A 23383-nucleotide genomic window follows, 5' to 3' on the forward strand; every position below is an offset into this window, starting at 1 on the left:
AACAACAGCGCAGTGATCCCATCCAAAAACGTCTTTTGAGGAACAGATGATTGAGCCCAAAGGCCCAGTATTTCTATTTATTTATTTCTGGATGAATTCCAGCCTGGCAGTGTCTCTCTGTTCTTCCTCTAGGCTCTCAGAGGACTCGTTCAAAACAGCAGGGATCATGCAACGTTGCTACATGGACCTTGGACGGACACCACACCTCACCCAGGAAATAACGGGCGACTGCAGAGGTACCCATCAACAGACAGTGAGCCAGAGGGCTCAGCGTCCCACTGCTCCCTCCCGCGCCCGGGCGTGAAGAAACCAGCTCACCCGCTCATGACATCGGGTGTCTGTCGGAGGTGACGAAACCTGAGGGGAGGTTTCCCCACCGCCCCCTGCACCACCACACACCTTGCCCTGCAGCGAGGTTCCACTGCAAGCTGGGACAGGCGCCGAGGGCACCCACGGCCCCAGCGGCGAGCGTGCCCGCTGCCAGGGCTCCTGGCATCACTGCCTGCACCCTCGCTGTCAAGCCCCAGCCTGCCGCACCAAAGCGAAGGTGGAGATGGCTGGGGCCAGGGCGGATTTCCCCAGGGGAAGCAGGAAACACAGAGCCCTTTTCATCGCCTCCTCGACAGCACAGCAAGCACTGCCTGAGCCTTTTCACAGAAGGGTGGAGGCAGGAAGGCAGCGACGCTGCCAACACTGAGAGAGGAGGAGGGGGGTGAGGTACCGGGGCAGGGGGTGGGGAGCCGGGCAGCCCCCAGGGAAGGTGGCAGGTGGGATGTCGTTCAGTGGCTTGGAAAGGACCAGGGGACACAGGGTAGGGTGGTGAGTTAGTCGCAGTGGGCAACCCAGCGCCCAGGCTGCCAGGGCTGGTAGGGGTGAAGGCAAGAGCCGGGAAAGGGCAACCCAGCGCAGGAGACTTACCGTGGGGCAGGGACGTGCGTGAGAGCACCCAGGATCACACGGACGCTGTGATTCACAGCCCTGGTCTGGCAGGGCGCGTTTGGCAGGAAGGTCCCCAAGGTACTGAAAGGTCCTCGGAGATGATGGCAGTGCCTGAGCCCGCGGCAGGGCACAGTGGTCCCCGCTCTCATGCCCCTGCCCGACAGCACGGACCCCCCAAAAGCCATCTCCCCAAGCGGGTATCATTACCACCAGGGTTTTCCAGGCCAAAGCCTGTCCCCAGCCCCCTTTCCAGCTTGGTTCACTGGGATGAAACTCACTGAAGCCAAAACCAGGATCAGACCTCTTCCTTTTCAGTGGTGGTGGCTGCTACACAGCAAAAGGGGATTTCTGCCTTGCTGATTGCTCATGGAAAGTCCCTGACCGGCCCACAGCCACGGAAAAATGGAAAATATAACTTTAATACCAACTTGGTGGCATGCTCTCTATTTTTCTCTCCTGTGACTAGTTACCATGGATAGATTTCTGAGGTCGACAGTGCAATTGTTCACTGCACTGCTCCTATTAAACAGAAGATGAGCAAATCATCCCGCTCGCACTGTACTTTAATTTCCAGAAATTCTTTGTTCGTTTGTTTGCTTAAATTATTTCTCTAATTTAAAGAAACAATGCTGTCTTACAAAGTGATGGCCCAAATCTCTCGAGTAACCCTGCTGTGGTTCATTATTTTTACGCTAGTTAACAAGGAAGGTAATTTCCCTAAGGTTTAATAGAAAATCTTCTTTCCATAACACAGAGAGGCAGGACATTTTAACAAACTCACTACTTAGTGCATTCCAATTATGTCGCCGGTGAGGGATATCCTAGGCAAGGCACAAGTCCTCCTCTGGGGTCCAGTACAAAATCAGGTACCCTAAATTGAGTTTCTTCACTCAAAGTGGAGATTCAGTTCAGCTGAGATCTCTCAGCTGGAATAGGGGATCTGAACACCCCAAAATGTGGTGACAAACGCAAAAATCAGGTACTCGAGTTGACGCTTGCTCATCAGCCACCCCTGTCTTCCGCTGAGCATGGCCTCTCTCACAACAGCTTCAGCTCCCCTTGGGAACGAGCTTCTGAAGCATCTGTTCTCATCCCAAAACGTGGAATGGCTTATCCCAGTACCCTGGGACAAAACCTGTGATACTGGAGGGGCACATCCACACACAGAGCAGATGTCTCGCTGCAGTGGGTGTGCTGAAAGAGACAGGCGTTATGGCTGTGACCGCCAAGACCTCCAGCCCTCACACTGGGTCTGCCACCAGTGTCTCTCAAGAGCTCTGTCTCCACGTCCAGGACGGCAGCTATACCTCGACAGAGCTCTACGCCCTCCGGCTGCAGAGAGGCATCCTTCAGCAGGAGCTCGGTAATGGCACTGCAGTGAATTAGTGCCACGTTATGGACCATCCTTGCACTTCTGTTTTGCTAAGAAGGACATGGATCGCAAAGCAAGCAGGACACATGCTCATTGCCTGACCAGAAAGTGCCTTTCTCAACAGCTTTGCAAATCTCTTTGCATGACAAAACAGAACATGTCATAAAGAAGTCTTAATCTGATGGTGATGACCTCTACTGTCACGTGGGTCTCGTGAACATCTCACAGGAAGGATGATCACGAGTGTGAGGAGGCAGACCCTGCTCTTTGCACAGCATAAACAGGTGCAATCTGGCCAGCAGTATCCAAGTGGTTAATCAAACACAGATCAAAGATAAAACAGATCAGAAACACACTGAAAAACAAGCAAACACCTCAAACGTGCAAGAGCCCAGCAAACCTCTGTTGAGACACACATGCAGGTGAACTGCGTCAAGGAGTTCATGAACCATTGCCGCAATTCCTCTTACCGTGCAACAGCCTCAAACTCCAGTCACGCCATAGCACCACTTTAGCAAGTAGCTCTTGGGACATCATACCAATGCCTTGGCACATAATTTTTTTTCCCTCCATGCCTGTGCTGGGTGAGAAGCACTGCTGGCTAAACTGCCTTTACTTATAAGGGCATTTGCCCTACAAGTGCTTCTGCAGCCCTGCTGAACAGCTCCTTTTAATATTATTTATACAATAGGATTTGTCAAGCAACCGCTACAGCTGTTTGCACACCGAGTCTTCTCCCTTATCCAGACGGGGAACCGCGATAATACTGAGTGCCTCGGACAGCCAAACAAATCACGCCGTATAAATAATAAATAACAGCCTGGTTAATCACAAACAGTCGGTGAACAATCTAGAGATTCCCACAGACTCCCTGCTGCAAGAAAGGAAATAAGAAAATGTCCTGACCTAAGCAGAGGTGAGTCCCATACACACACACACACACAGATCACAGGGAGATCACAGGAGCTGTTTGCAGATCACTTACTGAACATGAATAATTCAAGCCGAAGCAGCTTGAAGTATGCGAACAGATAGTAGATGCAAGCTTGCCACTGGTGCTTTTGCAGGTTTTATTTTATTAAGCAGGCCAAAGAAACCACAAACCAAAAGAAAAGTTCTCAGCCTAGTGCTGCCGGTCTCTTGACTTAACTGCAAATCTCATGCTATACAGGGTTTTACCTGATCCACAGCTGCCAGCTTATTATAAGCATCCTTTCCCTTTCTTTTCAAGGCAGTTTTGTGATTTGAGGTGGGGAGAGGGGAGAACGCATATTTTTCAGACCTTCAGGAGCTACCAACAGAGGTAACATTGCCTAATTCCAAGAAGCAACAGGTCATACCTCCGGAAAAAAAAGGAGTTTCCTTCAAGCGATCACAGCAGCTATCAACTTCCAGGCCTCCTCCCACTCCCACCGACTTCTCTGGGAACACAAACAGCACTAAAAAGGAGAAATGAAAAAATCCTAGAGTTTCTTCATTTTTCCTAAGCAGGAAATAAAGCAGGTACTGAAACAGGCAAAGAGCAACCCTGATGGGCTTGTGGATGCTGGATGCCTGTCATCCAGGGGAGCGAATGTCTCGGTGGGAGGGCACGGACAGAGAGGCCTCTTGATTCCTTGGGGCACGGGTAATTAGAGATTGGAAAGTCTTTCCTCTCTTTTCTCCCCTCGTTTCAGCTGTTAGAAAACACCAGTCTCCCTCGCGGGATTTACTCTGCCAGGGAATGGCAGCGAGTGCCAGTGCCACACATCCTGAAACGCTGCCACCGCCAGCTGTGTCTCCAATTTACAGTGGCGTGACAGGAGTTAGCAATAACCATGCTGGGACCTGAAGAGCCCTGAGGGTCAGAGCAGGAGCCGGGGACTCTCGGAGACCAGTTTAAAGCCTTCAGACCCTTCTGTCCCAGAAGAGTTAATGCTTTAGTGGGCTTCAGCTCTGCAGGAGAACAGATGGGGAAAAAAGATGCCAGGGAGGAGGATGGAAAAGAGAAAAAAACAAACAAATAAAAAACCCCAAAAAACAAAAAAAAAGGAAGGTAGAAGGGATGTTTTCTCCTCCTTATTCTGCAAGAACAAGAGAGCTCAGGTCAGAAGCAATGAGAGCCCCATCAGTTTAATGAGGCTTCTGGACACGTCTGGGCCAAGCACGAGGGTCCTCTGGACGAGCGCACTAGCCAACACATCCAAGTGTTGTCACCACCTGTGTTGTTGCATTGCCCAGATTCTTGGTCACCAGCTCCGCTGTGCTAGGTACTGTACAAAACAGTCTTACCCAGGAAAGCTTTCTACTCCCACAAAAATGAGAGGAAGCAAATGATGCATAAAGATAGATGGCAACGGGTGAAGAAACAAGTCACTGCTGAGCACCTGGACAGGCTCTGAGCTTAGCACAGCAGCCACACGGTCATCAGGTTCCTCACAGGCATCAAGGTGAAGGATCTAATCACAGTAATCCCACCAGCCGTTTACTCTGAAGGGATGGTTACTTCCCACACGTTATCTCCTGATGCCTAGAAATCTCTGCTACTGCCAAAGCAAAGCTGTGTGGCCTGGCCACACCGCTGAGATGACATCCTTCTCCTCCAGAGTTTAGGTCAATGTATTCCCCATTTAGAGGGAATGTCTTCCTTCTAAACTGTTTTCTTTCTTCCTGTTTGTCTTTGGTTGACTGGAGCCATTCTCCACTCTAGCCATCCCGTGAATAAGACTCAAGTGTCAGTCTGACAGTGCTATCACAGGAGATAACCCTATCACAGAAACCCTATTAAGAAGGTGGGATCAGGGAGCACTACAATCATTGTGAAGAAGCCAGGACCACAGGACCATCTACAACGGAACAAGAAAAATTCCATGTTTTCAGCATGAAATTTGCTTGTTTTCAGCATGGAACATGCTGAAAATTACCCAGCAGCTCTGGCTCCCTCCATGACCTGCTCTTCACCAGTCACACGAGTGTCCTGGGTCACTGAGATGCAGTTTTCATTTCATATGTGCCTCACTACTGAAAAACTGAAGGGAGCCAGCGCAACTCCCCAGTACGGAGGCAGAAAATGAGGACCTAGCCCAGGACACACATCTCAGCTGTGGGAATGGATCCACGCAGTAGGGGTCTCTTGGCAATGAGCCCCAAGGATATGGCCTGGTGACTGCCAAGGGAGCCTAGCGATTCCTCATCCCAAGGGAAGTTGAGGTGTCATGGCTGGATTTGACAGCCTCAGCAGAGTTTTCAAAGCTCCCTGAGGGAGACATGCTCCAACTCTGCTGTCATTCTCTGGGATTTGGGAACCCCTTGGATTATTCAGCCTGACATCCACATGTAAAGTGTCCTGCTTCAATTCACTCTGATATAGTCAGATGTGCACTCACGCCAGGCCTGGATTTGGCCCAAAAAGTGCACACTAAGCTCTTCTCCAGATGAATCTGAAGAAAACTGCTGTGCATATCGAAAACACACCTGCTCGTATTCCCCTCACATTAAACATACATGCACGTGTTTCTCCCATATTGTGGAAATGTATCCAACTCAAAAATTACAGTGATAGTAAAAGATGTTCATCCAAGATTGCAACAAAAAGTCCCAATAAACTTGGTTCTTAGAGTAAAATATTTAGAAGAGAACCATTCAGCCATGCTGCCCAAGCTAACTGCAGTCTCGTTGGAAGCTACACCACCAAACAAGTCTATGCTTTCAAATTGTCCTGGAACATAAAACTATGGACTGTATCCACACTTTCTCCCAGTCTTATTAAGCTACTGCTTAATCTTCTGAATTAAGAACTATCCTTCAGCATGATTGCCTATAGCATCCTTGATCTAGAAAGCTCAGGGTCTGGAAGTGATTTCTCGCCAGCGTCTATGACAAAGGCTCTATCACCCACATTAAGAAAACCTCACTTCCATGTTTAGCATAAGCTGTATATCACCGGTAGGAAACTTGTTTCTTACTGAGAGTCAGGGAGGCCTTTACAGACCTAATGCAGGCCACAAATTATGCATCGTCGCGTTACCCCAAAATAATTATTTGGCCATGCACCACCTCTGATCCTCAGGGCTGTGGGTTCCCCACCCTTGTTTTTTCATTCCGCGCAGAGAAATTAGCTAACTAATAGATAGATGTCTGACAGATGTTCTTTGAAAGAGATATCAAGCCTTCACAACATAAGATGATGAAAGAAGTAATCGAGTAGATTAGACTGACCAGAAAAGCAAGGATTGTAGCACGGCAGTGGAAAGCTCAGCTTTAAATCCTTCTCTGATATTTATGATGCTTTTATTTGCTTATCAAACTACTTGCCAATTAACTGTATATAAATCCTTGATGAAATTATACAGTGGAGCTCTCCAAAGTTAAGAAATGCCAGGGCTGGGCTACATAATTACCCTTAACTCTGTCCCTCCAGGTATTCCCATTCTAGATCATCCTGAATGATCATATACGATTTCTCAACAATACAACAGAACAATGTGCATCTTTTGCAATCTCAAAGACATATATGCAACATTTCCATATCCTATAAGCTATCCTATGTGTGCTGGGACCTCTGCTTCTACTGTGGCCAATTTGGTATCATTATTTTTTCATTCTCCTCCAGCTAGTTACCTCTGAATGCTGCCTCTTGTCTCAGACGGCAATCTCTTTAGTGCAGAATTTGACTCTGCGGGGATCCTGCTTGAAGTGTGGGCCCTCTAAGTGACTCAAGAATGCAAACAATAATAAAGACACATGCTCACATTTTGCATGTCAAGAGAAGTGTTGGGAAGCATCACTTTGGCATTGCAACAGTATGCCATCTGCCTGAAGTGTGCACAGGAACATGTATGCACATGTATTCAAACTGCTTCACTCGGTGAGGTCTTTGTGGTATGCTGGATACCTACAAAAGACAGAGCGCAGAGCCAGAGCCTATGGCCTCATCTACACTCAGACCCAGCACTGCTTAAAGTCAGCAGGGAAAAGTGGTCCAGCCGCCCTGCCCTGTGCAGGCTGGAAAAGCTCCTGGGGAAAACTGGTCCCAGAGGGGCAGGCTGATGCTCTCCATGGCTTTATCCAGACGAGGAGCACTGATGTAAAATAAATCCCCTCTGTGGTTGCAACTTGGCTAAATCCTTGTCTAAATAAAATAGGCAACTGTGGGACCCCAGTCCACCTTCACGTCTAGCTTCAGTAGTTCCGCCTTCTTTCAGTACTTGGAATTGAAAAGGGGGCTTCGTTTAGCTTGTTATGTTTAGCCATTGCTGCCAACTGGCCAGTCGAATGGGTTCGGGTCCATTGTGCACTGGGCTGCTGCTCAACAGGCTTTGCAAAGCCTGTTATGTCCCACTTCCTTCCTTGGCCTCCTTTGCCAATCTGACTCTTTTACTCTTGGATAGTCATATTACGTCCCACAGCATTTTATGTGTACAGATCACTGGTTGGGAGCTAGTTCCCAAAACCAACACCTCTGCTCCCTCCCAGTTCCCCTCTACTGGGATGCCTGGAAGAGTCTGGTTCTCACAGCCTGACAATGAAAGAACTGGGCAAAGAGTAACAGTGCTGTCTTACGGCTATCACCAGTCTCCCTTCATCCACCTAGGGCCATCGAATCAAGTCAGCAGGAGGTTCAAAACAAGTGCAAGGAGGTGGTTTTTCTTGCAGCAGCCAGTGGATCTGCAGAACCCCTTGCCAAAGGAATCGCGGGAGCAAGCGTGCACAGGCTTAAGAAGACACCGGGAGAAAGGTCCCCTGGGGTTAACAAGCAGAAAAACCACTACAGGATCAGGAAATCCCCTTTGCTGAAAACAGGCATTCCTATGATCAGTTAGACCAAGGGAAAGAGTCTCATACCATGGATTTCTTGCCACTCCCGCACTGAGCATTTGGTTTGCAGGTGACTTATGGCTCCAAGCAAGGGCAGTGTCACTGCACATTAGGCACTGAACAGAGACACAGCAAAAGAGTCTGCATCTCTAATGGGTTATACAGAGACATCACGGGAGGCATTTTACCTGTGGGGAAGTGTCACCCAGACACTGTGTGAGACATGTGAACAGTTGCACAGAAAAGCAGTGAGCAAGGTGGGAATTAAACCCAGATCTCCTGAGTCCCCTTCCTGTTTTTAATGACAACCTTGTCCTTTGTCATCACCAGACTTTGGTCCTGACTGCCTCCACTATCACCCATGTATCGATGTATCTCAAGGAACATCTCTCTTCACATGGAAATCTTGGCCAGGCAGAAAGTAAAAACTTTGGACATCAAAGGAAGAGCAGTAGCTCTCTGTGGGATATCCAGAAATGCCAGGTGTGTTCAACTCCACCCCATGAGTACAGTGAATTTGATGTGGGGGCAGGTATCAGTCATATCATAACAGCGCAAACCGTCAGCACACTCAAATAACGAACAAGATGGGTTTCGTTCATCTCCTTACGCTCTGTCTAGCCAGTTCTTACAGGCTCCCAATTGCACTTCCCAGGCAACCCAGGCCAGTCTTTCTCCATTCTCATGATTCGACTGCGTTCTGTAGTCACTGATCTGACTTTTCTGTGCTGAGATTAAATCCCACGATTTCTTGTGAAGGACACAGAGAGCACAGTCCTTCCTTCCTCCTCACAGCAGTATCTTACGAATTTGAAGATAGTTATCCCTCAGTTCTCTTTGCAACACTAGCAATCCTCATCCTCTGCTCCTTCCCTAACAGTCATGTTACAGTCAAGTTGCGGATGCGCAGCTGCTCATGTGTGTCTGCTCTGTTCTCCTCCACTTGCCCAGCATCTTTCCTAAAATGTGACACCCCAAAAATGAGTTGGTTCTCTGGGTAAGGCTTTGCCAGTACTGAGTAAAGAGGGGAAGCAACAGTCCTGCTTATACACCCCCAAAACTATTTGCTTTCTTCATAGTCTCATGGTATCACTGACTCACCTTTGGTTTGGGATCCATATTAACCGCTCAGAGCTTTCTCTGCAGAACTGCTCACCAGTTATTTTATGCACATCTTTTCCCAGAAAAATCCCAGAGGAAAAAAAGACATCCCTAAAGAAGAAGGTAACTTTAATACAAACAGTATTAAGTAATAAGCAGTAATATCATGAGGAATGGTAAATGTGCCCACAGATGCCCCTGTGCCTACATCTTTGCCCATGCATATGTGGAGGGGAGCAAGTTTGACTAATTCAAGCGATTAGGCACATTTTCAGGCATATAATATTAATATGAGCACAAATCAAAGGGAGCTTGGCTGACTGGGCTCCCGCTTTGAATTCATTATATAGATATAAAAAAAAGGAAGAAAAAAAGGGTTTTATCCTTTCAAGTATATATGAAAAGGTATAAATTCCTGCCTGACTGCAGCACTTGGCCTTAGTGAGCTTGTAATTGGAACCAGCGTGCTCGGCTTTGCAGGCGTCCCATTCACAAGCACGACAAGGAAGCGTTCAATTTTTCAAAAGGAAATTTCATCGCTGGAAAACAATCCACCTTCCTTGCCTCCAAAGAAAAGCCAGAGCGTGAGTTCGCTCCTCGCACCAGTTTCAGCTTACTGCCAGTCCCGGTCAGAGCTGCCAGAGGGGCAGGAGGAAGGGCTGCAGCACTGGCTCCTCGAACCGTCCCAAACCCATGAGATCACCCCAAACATCGCAAGGTTGGCGTCTTTTTTGTAAACACATTGGGTTCTTTCCTCTTTACTTGGAAACAGTCAGAGGGCTAGTCTGCAACTTTTGTTTCCATAACCACATGGATAAAACAAGCTCACATTTTTTCGTGATAATTTTCTCAACTTTCTACCCAATTCCAGGACTTGGGACTTCATGGAAAAACAGCTAGGCGTAGTAACAGGTCCGATCACGCTCACATGCAAAGGGATGTTTTGCACAGGGATCTCCCCAGAGACCAAGAACCCTTTGAGCAGAGTTTCCATGAGCTTGGGACATTCCTAGCCCTATGGGACAGAGCCGCAGCTTCTCTGTCAGCTGGCGCCATCCCAGCCTATGCCACGTGGGCATCGGAGCTCAAGGCAACTAGCTGCACGTCTTGTGAAATCACAAAGACACCACAACGGTCACAGCACTGCACTACACACATGTGAGACATATGTCCAGTTGTGCGGAGAGCACGAACAGGGAGCGGGTGCCAGTCTCACACATGGCACCTTTTGTCTAACAGACGCAGGCTTGATGTCACCTGCTCCAACATTTTGAGCAAGGACTCATTGAGTACTGAGAGGTAATGGGACACTCAGAAAAGCCTCCTTACACCAACAGCTCTTTTTTTAATAGCATTTTCTTTTAACATCCTTGTTCTTTCCTAAAGCAAAGTTGATGCCTAGCAGAGAGTTTAATAAGGCTTCAAGGCTGCAAAAACCCACGAGAAACTCCAGCAGCACTCAAGAAAGCAAAGCAAGTGGGCAACGCGATGGCAGATGAAACACAGCACTGCGCAACGGAAAACAACTCCCAGTGGGAGTTCAGTAACTCGAACTCCTACAAACTACTGGCTTCAGGTATCAGCTACTCAGAAGAAAGAGGTGGCTTTTCAGCATAAGCAATTTGCAGAAATATCGCAATACACATATCTTTGTAGAAATAGCGCTGGAGCAATGTGGGCTTCAGTAATGCCTGGAACAGGGCACCCACTTCCAGCCATCCTTTCCCAGAAACAAATGCCAGATTTCAGAGAATAGACTCTGAACTTGGGGCTTTCTCTCCCATGGCCTATTTCACCATCAGGGAACCCACAAATTCTCATGGGACCATGTCAGCAAGAACATTTCTTCATCAACTCATAAATTCAATGCCTCTCGGCATGCTGCTCGGATTAAAGAATAAAGGTAACATCTAGCACAACCAAATGGTAGCATATTTAAATCTGGTACAGGGACATTTTCTTCTTCAAAAATTACAGTGAGTAATTAATTTTATCACTTGAAGATTGCATAATTAACCAGCGTCATTCAGAGGCATCAGATATTGAAGCTAAGCGCTTAATAGGATTCAGAAAAGGGAAGGGTATACCTGTTGAATGAAAGGACTCCTTGTGGTATGAGACACGAAAAGTATAAGGCTTGCAGACTTCGAACATAACCAACCAGTAAAGGAAACAACTTCTGTCTGTTACTAGATTTCTTACACGTTTCTTTGAAGTTTTTGATACCAGTTGCTGTAAGGATCAAGCTTCAGGATTAAACAGACTCACAGTCTGATCTACAGTGACCAGTCCTGTGCTTCCACATGAACAGTGCAAATTCAAAATCAAAATTATTTCTATTTTTAAAATGTATTTAACAAGTTATTTTCCTCCTTGCTATTTATGTTTGAGCATTAACCAGCAGCTCCCATGGGAATGGCTCATTTCTTTATGTGTTTATAACAAACCTTCATTCTGTAGCCTCTTTGCAATAATACTGCCATTATCCATGGTTTTCTGCAAAGCGCAATAGGCTCTGTGGAGACAGCTGGTTTTTTTGCTTAGAACTGAAACAGTGCTAGACATGAAGCAAAGTGCACAAGGACTCATTTGCTCACAAAACTGAAGGAGAAGAAGGAATCGCTCCCACTGGTGCAGCTTTCTAGTTCCTACCCATGAGGCCACACGCACCAGTTGTTGCCTCTGCGCAACAGCCACTGCATCCCCCACATGCCTCCCTCATCCCAGATGGGGTTTGGCCACAAGGGCCACCTCAGCTGCTCCTCAACTGACCATGCCTCTCAATAACCCTCATACACTTGGGCTGACCTCCCAGGACAGCTTCTTCTCCTGCTTCCTGAGCCACCCTAGGGACAGTGCTGGGGTAGGAAGGACTCTCTCCTTCACGCAGTCTTGGTCTCTTGTTGCCTTCCTCTATCACATTGGATCTGGGACAGAGGGCTGAAATGGAGGCCAGCCTCCTGCTATCACAGGCAATTGCGTGGAGGTGTTCTTCAGAAGCACATCAAACTCCATCTCGATAGCAGTAACATCGTTTTCCTCTAGTACCTCTAGAAAAGGGTTGTTCCAGAGCCTTGCTTAACTGACAGAAACTGTCTTCTAATATCCAATGCAGCATCATTGGGTAGCGCAGCCTGCTTCCAGCTACCCTCAGCTGACTGGCAAAGGAAATTTTCAAAGTAGATTGGTGTAGTAGATTGGTGGGAGAGCAGACCTGAGACATGTGACTGATGGCACGAGGTCTGTCCCACACAGCCTCAGCCATGTTTCCTGCACGGTCAGGGGATGGGAAGACAGGCGAAGCAGAAGGCAGGGCTGGAGCAGAACAAGGAAAGGTCAGTGATTTCTCAGTGGAGACGAGGTATAGAGGGTGACACTACATTTGGGTCCTGGGCATTGGGTATTTCAGGCAACAGGGGCACTTGCTGTTCCTCCACTCCAGTAGAAGACAGTGGTACTCTTGAGAAAAAGGGCAGAGTTAGACACCAGCTGCCTCACACAGCCACAAAGACAGACATAAAAACTACAGCATCGTAGTTCTGAAGGAATTCGCAAGAAGTCTTCTGGTTCACCCCTGGCCCATGGATTCACGAGAGATGCCTGCCTACTCAGACTGCCAGGGATGGAGCATCTGTGGCCCCATAGGTTCCTGGTGTTTCACCAGCCTCTTCCTTAAAAGTACTTTACTGTCCCAAGATTTGCTCTCACTTGGAAGACCTGTCCTTGGACCCTACTCCCTAACTCCTCATCAAACCAAGAATGTCAGGCCACATCTTCTCTATGTGGGCCTTCGCCCTGGCCTTGATATGCAGACCTACGATCCCTCCTGTTGGACTCAGACTCCAAACCCTAATCTAGACCTGAACACCAGAGCTTATTGTTCTCCTGAGAGCACCATGGATCACACCAAACTCCAGCAGATTTTGGAGCAAAAAACGCTCAGACGTCTACTCTTGCCAGCCAGGATCACCTTTGTTGTGCTGTCACTGCTGAGCGGCCACCAAAGCTTTTCCTAGAACTCATTAACTGTGATGGTCAAAACACGATTCTACCTCATTCTTTTTCTGCCACTTCAAGGCCAGGATGGGAGCACTTGAGCCTGCAGCAGTGCTGATTGTCCTATTGTTCTACAAAGTGGCTGCTCTACAGCAAATTGAACAGTGAGAGCTGTCAAGAGAGCTCCGTACAATGGAACCAGTGCATGTTTCTAGGATTATTAGAGGGAAACAGAAAGAAGCCTCTTGAAGAGTCTTCACGGCACTTAACATGACAGCTAAAAATAACGGACAGGACAAAACACAGCAAAGATTATTTAAATTATGCAACTCCCTGAAAGTGGTGTTCACTTAAGGCTCCAAAGGAAGAACTGCCATTTCTTAGAAATGCTAACACTCACGTCCGTGTGCATTCCCCCTCCCCAGCACACACATGTGCGTACAAATACACACACACACACACAACCCTTTTAGAGCATTTGTTCAATTTCCAGGGAACACTGCGTCCTTCTCCCTGAGAGATTGAAAAGGTGTAAATTAGCAACATCAGCTGCAGCTAATCAGTCCTTAAGCAAAAACATCCTTAAATCTGTATCTGCTGCCAAAAGTTCAGGGACATGTTGGTAAAGATTTATATATACGTGTTTCAGCATCAGTTAGACAGTTCCTCCAAAGTCATCTAGAGAAGAGGTGCCTCACTCCTACCCACAGAAGAGAAAATGGGTTCGACCCTGACAGAACGACAAAGAGAGGTCAATGCCATCTCCTGTTAGTCACAGTCATTTGGGTTCAATGGGGGGCTCATTTTCAGTAACAGGCATCTCCCATCTACACACCTCACCTTTCTGCTGCCCTGGGCAACCCACCTCCTGTGCTCAGCAGGACCCTTCGGGGTTCTTTCCTCTTTCAGTGCTGTATCTTCTGCCAGTGCTGGACTGAAGTGAAGTCAGTTTAAGCTCTTGGACAGCAGGAGTCAGAGGAGCCCCTGGCATCCCCTGTGGGCTGCCTATGCACACAAACTTCCCAGCCCAAGCAAGACTTCCCAGTGGCCCTGGCCATTGGAGGTGGCAGGCTGGAATCTCTCCTCCATGCTCTCATTTCTGGGAAAACTAGCTACCCTGAGCAACACCATTGCCAAACCAAAGCGTGGCCATGAGAGCACCTTCCCTTTGCTGTGGCTGCCCTACCAAAGCAGCTCATAAGTAGCCTTAGTGGTGGGTCCTGTATGTTTGCTGCCGTCTCCTTAGTTACTGAATAAAGCATCGCTGTTTGCTGCTCAGAAACAGAGCCAGGACCCCCAAAAATGTGCACTGACCACAGTGGCTTACTGTGCTTCAGTGCAGTCGTGAATGGTCTGTTTTGAGGAGACGCTGCCAGGTACCAGCAGCAGCTGCAAACACGCTGATGTTCCCTCCTCTGCTGCCTGTGTGCCAGGAACCTGGGGTCTGGGACCTGAACCAGTCTGTCTCTCTTCCTCTTCCTCTCTGTCCTCCCTGCCTTTGTTCTCCACCTCATACATGCTGTCTGATGGGACTGCTGTGCCCACCATATCTCTGCAGCTTGGCTTTTGCTCTCTTCAGCCTGCCTGATGAGCCTGCCAGGAGGACAGCACCCATTTTTATCACCCATCTGCAAAGCTGAATAGTGAGGACCCAGGAACGGAGCTCCTGTGGTGAGGGAGAAAAATGTGGGGAGTGGCGCGGACCAAGCATTGAATGTGGGACCCTGTCTCTGGCTCCTAACCAAGCTTTCAGACGTCAGACCGGGCCTTGCAGAGGGGTACGTGACAGGGAATGTAACTGCTAAAGTTGGAAGGTATAAAGATGGGGAATTAACAAACCAGAAATGCAGGACGGAGCACAGTAAGAAATGTGTAAAATAGAGGTTTAGTGCTAAAAAGTCTAAGCCAGAGGCATCTGAAACTGCTCCCAAGGGCCGTTTTGGATGCCCCTCCTGAAGGAAGAATCTCCATTTGACAACATGACAACACTGAGGCACTTGCTGGGCCCCCTTCCCTACGTGTCTGCATGTCCCACAGGATGTTTAAATCCACATTACACTGGGTAGGCAGCTCTTGGGCTCCAGGCGCTGTGCCACGGTGCTGAGCACCCCAGAGAATGAAACAAACCTATCTTCCAGAGTCTTAAAGCTAAAGCCTTAATCATCGACCCAGACTATTTCCAGGAGTCCTTCATAAGCACTGGGACACACAAAGGAGCTGTCACTGTCATGCTAGTCTTTCTTGCATTACTTGAAAGAAAACAGGAACTGGGAGCCTGACGGGGAACTCTCCTGGAGTGCTGTGTGATTGCTGCTGCTCTGTTTGGTTTCCTAGCAAGGCAATTTCTTTCTGCTTCTCCTTGAGAAGGCAGCAGTGCCCATGCCGTTCTCAGCCGGGCAGGAGTGGGATGGAGAGAGGTGAAGTGGCAAGCCATCTATTTTAGATAGATTTGCGCACAATGTGGTGGCAATCTGTCTTTCAAGTCAAAGTGCTTTGGTTTTACGACCTGAAACAGCATGCAAAGCAGCTACCACGCATCTGAGGATGCAGCCAAGCCGATCCTGCACGCGTTACTGTGGTGTATAAAAGCCTGTTTAAAATGGCTCCCCTCACAAGGAGCACTCAGCAAGCACCTCAGGAGAGAGAGGTGCTCTGTACCTTCCTTGCACCCTTGAGTGCATATCCCAGCAGATACAAGGGCTACCATCCTGCTTGGCCCCCAAAAGCCCCAAGACACCATAGCAGTAGTGATGAGTAGGACTCATCCTGGCAATAAATACTTGAAAGAGGAAGGCAGAGTGACCTTGGCAACAACTCTGCTGCACCCAGGAGTCCGCTCCGCAGACAGGATTCCTCATGACAGACCTGCCAACTTCAGGGCAGCTTTGCAGACTGTGTAAGAGACATCACCAAAAAAAAAAAAAAAATACAGCCACAGCTCCTCAGCCCCAACCCTCCTGCTTGCAAATGAGACCCCACGGTGTCTCCTGTCCTCACGCTGGAGGCTGTTTGCAGTAGGACAGGCAGACAGCTCTGGCGTTGGACAACGCTCTAACGCGGCCCTGAACGCAGTGGCTGTGGTATTCAGAGCAGGGAGAGTTATCCTGGATTTGTACAGCAACTGGACACTGGTATCTGACCTAGCTGTCCCCTGCGTCCTGCTGCAGTACAAATGTGCAATAAAGGCTGTGATGGAGGTGAACAAATGAAACGGAGGGGGCTGTTAAAGCACTTATCACCTGAGTGGTCCCCAGGACCCCTGTGAAGTGCAGCGCCCACGGCTGTACCCGTGATTTTTAAACCATTTCTATAAGCCCCTGAAGAATTAAAGCTGTAAGAAGCCTGCTAAACTGCAGGAGGCAGAGAGATACGCAGAGGCCACAGCGGCAGCTCCAAAGCACAGCTTCAATCACTGCAATTTGGGGCTTAGGGGTAATATATGAAGACCATGGCCAGGAACCCTCTGAGTGCATGAGTTTCAAGTCGGAAAGGGCCATGTGAAATAATGCCTTATCAGTGAGGTCCAGCAATCAAAGGAAAACAGGAGAAGGAGAAGAAGGAAACCTCTGAATTCAGCATTAATACATTTAATAAAAGCAGAGCAATATCTGGATCCATTCAGAACGGGCCAAGGCCACAGTGCTATTTTCTCTCCAGTCAGGAGAGCAGCACAGACAACAGCCGAACAGGAGGTCAGCAGGGACAAGGCCAGGGAGAGGCGAAGAATCAGCCTGCTACGGGGCAGAGGTGCTGGAGAAATGCCAAGCAGACACCCCACCACAGCAACGTGCTGGAGAGGGTGAAAGGCAATGCCCTGGCTTAGCAAGCAAACCTGCCTCCCCAGCCTGCTGCATGCCTGTCGCCATGGATGTGCCTTTCTCTTTCTTTCCCTCCTTCAATCCTGCTTGTGAAAAAGGTGGCTCAGAGGAAAGCTGGAATGGAAACTACGGGCGGTGTGAAAGTGGAACAAGGCGACATCTGTTCTGGAGCCTCATCGCCAGTAGGCTCCCAACCTCCCCTGGCTACGGCTGCAAGCGACACCCTCTTCTTTCATCCAGAGAGCGCCTATGCGACAGGAGAAAGCTGCCTGCTGGGCTTGCTCCCCTCGGATTCATGGCGCACGTGCACACAGACACACGCTATAGCCAAGCTGGCTGTAGTTAGAGGTGCAGCGGCCTTTTCAGCATGCATTTGCCCCACCAGCATGAATTGGTAATGGGCTCCACGCTGAAGGACTGTGACTCTGTTACATTAAAGCGGCAACCAGAGATTTTGGCCGAGGTAACTGTTCTCCTGAAGCACAGGGTCAGGAGAGTGTTTGCACCAAACAGCTTACAGTCTGACCAGGCGAGACAGTGGAGAAATGGGGGAAAGTAGAGCAACCGAGAGGGGATGTGCCATGCTCCCGGCCACCCCAAGGCCAGGCCAGGAGCCAGCTCTCCTGATCCTCCAGCCAGCGCCCAAGCTGCTGAGACCGTGCCACTCATTGGGGCTCTAGCTCACAGGTCAGCTGAGTAGCTGCTGCAGGTGCAAATTCAATACATGCCTCCATGAGCCTAAAGCTACCTATATGAATAATGTCCTTAACCGATGGTTTTTCTGAAGAGGGTTCCTGAGACCTCTATGTAGATGTTCCCTCATGATGTTCCTCTGCTCCTTAATCAAAGTGCATACAGAAAACTGCTATTTGAACTGCTCAATACAGAGCAGCTTGAAAAGCAGTTCACAGTGTCAACACAATAAACCTGCCTTGCCACTATAAATAAGTGTGTGCATCTGCGTGTACGAGAGAGGAAGGAATACACACAGGTGTATTTTGGGTTCTTCCTGAAGCATGAAAGGAGATGGAGCGCAAATTACTACTTTCTATTACAGCTGACAAAAGAGTTTGTAAAGTATCAGATGCTGAATATACTCATAATATTGTAGGTGGGGAAATTCTTACAAGTAATCTAATCTAATCAGATCTTAACATATTTACAGTACCCACTTTCCTCATCAATGTTTCAGAGTGGCATTTCTGAGCTGACGCTCATGAGGCTAACATTAAAAAGTGAGTAAATCCTCAGTTTAACCTGCTCGTCATCGGACAGATAGAAAGACAGGGAAAAAAAAAGACAGGAAAAAGACAGAAAGAAAGAAAGAAAAAAGGAAAAGACACAATAGCAAAAAGAAGAAGAAACAAAAAAGAAAGAAAAGGGAGAGAGAGACAGAAAAAGAAAGAATAAAAGAGAAAGAATAAGCAAGAAAGAGAAAAAGAAAGCAAGAGAAAGCACAAAAAAAAAGCAAGAAACTAACCACGCAAGTAAGCAAACAAGAAAGAAAATCTAGGGAATTAATAGTTTCTAGATATCTGAGGAACAAACTCAAGTCGTTTTTTAAAAAGTCTAAGTCCTTCCTAATAAGATGCCTAACAGTGTGTGAATTATTCAGCCATAAAACTTACACTTACATGTGACATTTGCTGGTAGGAATAAATCAGATCTCAGAAAAGAGGAGACACTTCGGATTTCAATGGATATTATCATAACTTTAAATGTATTAGTGGTGATGTGAAAGTAGGACATTGTTATACAGACAGACGCATTATGTTCTTAACCAATGGTAATTTGTAGAACGCATAATTTGCTACTACCAAAATAGCACAGCATGTGGTTTTTTTGCCCTTTTTTGTATATAGTCTTGTAGTTTCTTTTGGCTTGTTGAAAGAAATCTACTCTGCACAAACAGACCTTCAGCAGCTTATAAAAAACAGGTGGACATGCATCAGAAAAATTCAGTTTTTAAAAAAATCTAATAAAATAAACAGATGATTATGGAAAATGAAGATGAAACCACCTTCTCTTTCAAAAACAAAGTTTGAGACTAAACTAAGATCTGATTGACTAAACCACTCAGCATGCTGATTGAAAATACAACCTGATACCACCTCTTTGAGCTCTACCAACACACAAGTCCTCACTTAAAACATCTTTAGGAAGAAAAGAACCATTCGCTCAGACCTGTTCATCCACAAGCTCATGGGTGGCTAAAAAGATGAGCTGTTTGTGCCTTTACCTGCTGTTGGCACAAAAATAACCAGGCTGGGGTCTCATAAAAGAGAGCTTACGATAGCAACTTACTCTCCTAAGCCCTTCACCATGATCCCTCCTATCATCTCCCCATCAGAGAAGAGCCCATGGTTACTTACAGGAAAGGTGAAATTTGGATCCTGTTAGGTAACTTTCCATGGGGAAAAATGACATGTTAATAGGTATCTCTCCTTCATGCTCCAAGGCCGCTCTGTTAAACCTTTGGTTATTTCATGGCTGAGATTCAACAAAAAAGCAGAAGGGAAAAAAAAGAAGACAAAACCCACCCGAGAAAATAAATGCCTGTATCCCTACCAGAGCGGCAGGGTGGAGCCAGCACACCCTTATATTTAGCTGCAGACAAATCCTTAAAGTTGTAGCACATTTATTTTCAATGAATCATGTCAAAGCTACAAGATCAAAAAAAAAACAAAAATCAAAAAAAACTAACTCTTGCTACTTGCCCAGTTCTGTCTTTCAGTGGGAGCACAGGGATTGCTGTTATCACTATTTTATTTTTACCCACAGACCTCAGAAGGTTTGGGAGAGGTCAAGAGATTCCAACAAGCTCAACTGAGGTTACCTCAAAGTTAAAATAAATACAGTCTTCCCCAGCTCTGAGTTCCCAATTTCAAGGATCTGGTTGTTTTTTAAAGGGGAAAAAATAGTCATCGCATTTAAATCAGGCCTCATAACGCTTAGAAAACGCTTAAGGACTGACTGCCATTCTCGAAGCCTCTAAATTCCTTCTATGGATGCCTGCCCCTGCAGAGCAAGCCTGGGCAGCAGCCGAGACCGGAGCCCAGCTGCACGGGGCACAACCTGCCGGGATCTCCAGTCCAAACAGACACGGAGCAGCAGGGAAAGCAGGAGCTATAGAGAGGCCACGCAACCTGCCTCAAGCCACCGTGGCCTCCTGAGCCCTCATCCAGTCCTAAGTGCAAGGCCCCCCGTCCTGGCCGCGCGGCTCACTCTTGCTTTAATACAACGCCAAATGCCCGGATGCTGCGGCAGCTGCAGCGCGTTGAATATGCAGCGTGTTTTGCCAAAGTGCAGGGGCAGCAGAAGGCTGGGCCAGCCCATAAAAATTAGCATCTGCACTCTGCCACTCGCACAGCTGCCCGGTGACAGCAGGGTTTGAAGTCGGGGTTATGCGAGTATCTCTCGGGATATCTTGGGGAAAAGGGCTTAATGCCACAGTAGAAGTAGCCACCAAACTACCAGAGATGCTGTTTGCACGTGAACTCATACAAGCTTTGTGGAAAAATCTTATAGGATTCAATGGGAAATTACAACTTTCCCAGTCTTTTTCCTTTACTCTTCCAGTTAAATTTAATGCAAAAGACAGTGTCTGAAACCCAGAAAAGAGTGGAAATCAATAACTTGTCTATTCTTTTAGCATTTAGAGCAGTACCTGCAGAACCTCATGGTTTTGTTATTCACCCATTCATTTTCTCTTTATTAAATTAAAACAGTCATTCCCTCAGCAGTAAAAATACCTGAGAGGGGCAGCATCCAACTACTCAGTGTGAGTTTCATAACAAAACCTTCCTTTTGGCAAAGAGGAGCAAGGCACACTCTGGAAAAGCTGAGCCTGGGAGTGGGAAGTGAGAGGGGACCCAGGTGTCCCAGAGTTCCCAGGGGAATAAAACCAGCCTCAGCACCCTGGCTGATCACCCAGAATCCCAGCACAAGCGTTACCTGGCCCATGCGGCAATCACTGCCGGCTCTAACATCACAGCTTGCACAACCCTGCCTTAGAAAATGAAAAATGAAACCATTAGTAGCATCAAACAAGCCTCCTACTCTCTCGTGAAAGCCAATCTCTGCTTCTTGCAGAGAGGTCCACTCTCTTGCACTGACGCTTCAATGAACACTGAGCCCCAAAGTCTAATGTTTTGGATGCGCTTCAAGAAACACGGAAAATATTTCTTCTTCCTGTCATCCCCTAACGACTGCCTTTCCGGGGAAGTCAACTGCAGCTCTGCGACTACCACCTTTCACCAGGTGATGGGATGGTCCCTCGCTGAAAGGCAAAATGCTGCTGTGGCTTCCCCTGCTGACTGCGTCAGCATCCTTTTCTGCATCGAGTCGGTATATATGAGTGAAAAGCAATTTTCCCTCTCCACCCTGCAATTTCAATCTAAGCTCTGAGAGGTGATGTGGGATCTCCTCTTCTTCTGGACAAGGCCCTATAATAGACAGTCTAGCGCTCTCAACATTCACCCAAAGGTAAAGAAGGAGCACCGTCATGGGGCTCACCAGCCGTCAGGAGCACTGTGCTTTGCCTCCACATCGGTGCCTGGTCATTCTTAAATTGCCCACCCAGCTCCAGGAAGAGCCAAGCTCTAGGAGCCTCAGCCCAGAGAACACCAGGGAGGTCTAGCACCCATGCCCTTCCCCTCCAAAGTGCTCCAGAGCTGTTTGCGAGAGGTTCTTAGCACAAGGCTGGAGGATGAGCAAGTTTGGCTTTAGAGCAAGTTAGACCATGCTGCAGGGACAGTGAAGACGTGGTATGTTATCAGGAGTAGTCAGCATGGATTCACCAAAGGGAAATCATGCTTGACCAATCTGATAGCCTTCTATGACAGAATGACTGGCTGGGTAGATGAGGGCAGAGCAGTGGATGTTGTCTTTCTGGACTTCAGCAAGGCTTTTGACACTGTCTCCCATCACATCCTCCTAGGTAAGCTCAGGAAGTGTGGGCTAGATGAGTGGACGGTGAGGTGGCTTGAGAACTGGCTGGATGGCCGAGCTCAGAGGGTTGTGGTGAATGGCGCAGAGTCTAGTTGGAGGCCTGTAGCTAGCGGTGTCCCCCAGGGGTCAGTCCTGGGTCCAGTCTTGTTCAACGTATTCATCAATGACCTGGAGGAAGGGACAGAGTGCACCCTCAGCAAGTTTGCTGATGATCCTAAACTGGGGGGAGTGGCTGACACACCAGAAGACTGTGCTGCCATTCAGAGGGACCTGGACAGGCTGGAGAGGTGGGCGGAGAGGAACCTCATGAAGTTCAACAAAGGCAAGTGCAAGGTCCTGCACCTAGGCAGAAATAATCCCATGCACCAGTACAGGCTGGGGACTGACCTGTTGGAAAGTAGCTCTGCCGAGAAGGACCTGGGAGTGCTGGTGGACAACAAGTTAAACATGAGCCAGCAGTGTGCCCTTGTGGCCAAGAAGGCCAATGGGATCCTAGGGTGCATTAGGCAGAGTGTTGCCAGCAGGTCGAGGGAGGTGATCCTGCCCCTCTCCTCAGCCCTGGGGAGGCCTCCCCTGGAGTACTGTGTCCAGTTCTGGGCTCCCCAGTACAAGAGAGACATGGCACTCCTGGAGAGAGTCCAGCGGAGGGCTACCAAGATGATTAGAGGGCTGGAGCATCTCTCCTATGAAGAAAGACTGCAAGAGCTGGGCCTGTTCAGCCTGGAGAAGAGAAGATTGAGAGGGGATCTCATCAACGTGTACAAGTATCTGAAGGGGGAGTGTCAAGAGGATGAGGCCAGCCTCTTCTCCGTGGTGCCCAGCAACAGGACAAGAGGCAACGGGCACAAACTGAAACCCAGGAAGTTCTGTCTGAACATGAGGAAAAACTTCTTTCCTGTGAGGGTGACTGAGCACTGGCACAGGTTGCCCAGAGAGGTGGTGGAGTCTCCTTCCCTGGAGATATTCAAAATCCGCCTGGACACAATCCTGGGAAATATGCTCTAGAGGACCCTGCCGGAGCAGGGAGGTTGGACTAGATGATCTCCAGAGGTCCCTTCCAACCTAAACGATTCTGTGATTCTGTGATGTTAGATAGCTACACAGGACCTAATTAGAAGTTAGAGATCAACGGCAGAGCAACAGCAAAGTGGCTCATCTTGTTACACAGGCCAACCCTGGAGGGATATCATGAGAAAAAAAAACGTATTGTGTCAATGTACAGGCATTTGGAGACGACCCAGAAGCAGATCTTTTGACTGAAAGAGATATTCTGTTTGTTTGTTTTGAACTGTTGCTTGCCAGTGCAGGACCTCACTTTGGGCATTTGTCCTAGCATACAATTTGCATGCCAGATGCTCTGTCTTACTGCTAATTGTTGAAACAAAGTAGATACTGAACGAGGTCCATTGAG

At 48.0% G+C, this 23383-nt stretch overlaps 1 protein-coding gene across 8 annotated transcripts in view; it reads right to left on the minus strand.

Annotated features, from left to right (window-relative positions):
- ZBTB7C (zinc finger and BTB domain containing 7C) overlaps positions 1-23383 on the minus strand; it is a 195235-nt gene that overhangs the window by 107673 nt on the left and 64179 nt on the right. The window contains exon 1 of one of the 8 annotated variants that reach the window (XM_068928418.1): positions 19395-19531. The exons of 6 other annotated variants lie outside the window; for them this stretch is intronic. The gene's annotated coding sequence lies outside the window, so the exon portion shown is untranslated. Of the gene's footprint in view, positions 1-918; positions 1506-19394; positions 19532-23383 lie in introns of those variants that run through there. One more of the 8 variants, XM_068928420.1, reaches the window with a different exon arrangement.

Source organism: Struthio camelus, chromosome Z (assembly GCF_040807025.1).
Source record: "Struthio camelus isolate bStrCam1 chromosome Z, bStrCam1.hap1, whole genome shotgun sequence".
NCBI classification, from domain to species: domain Eukaryota; kingdom Metazoa; phylum Chordata; class Aves; order Struthioniformes; family Struthionidae; genus Struthio; species Struthio camelus.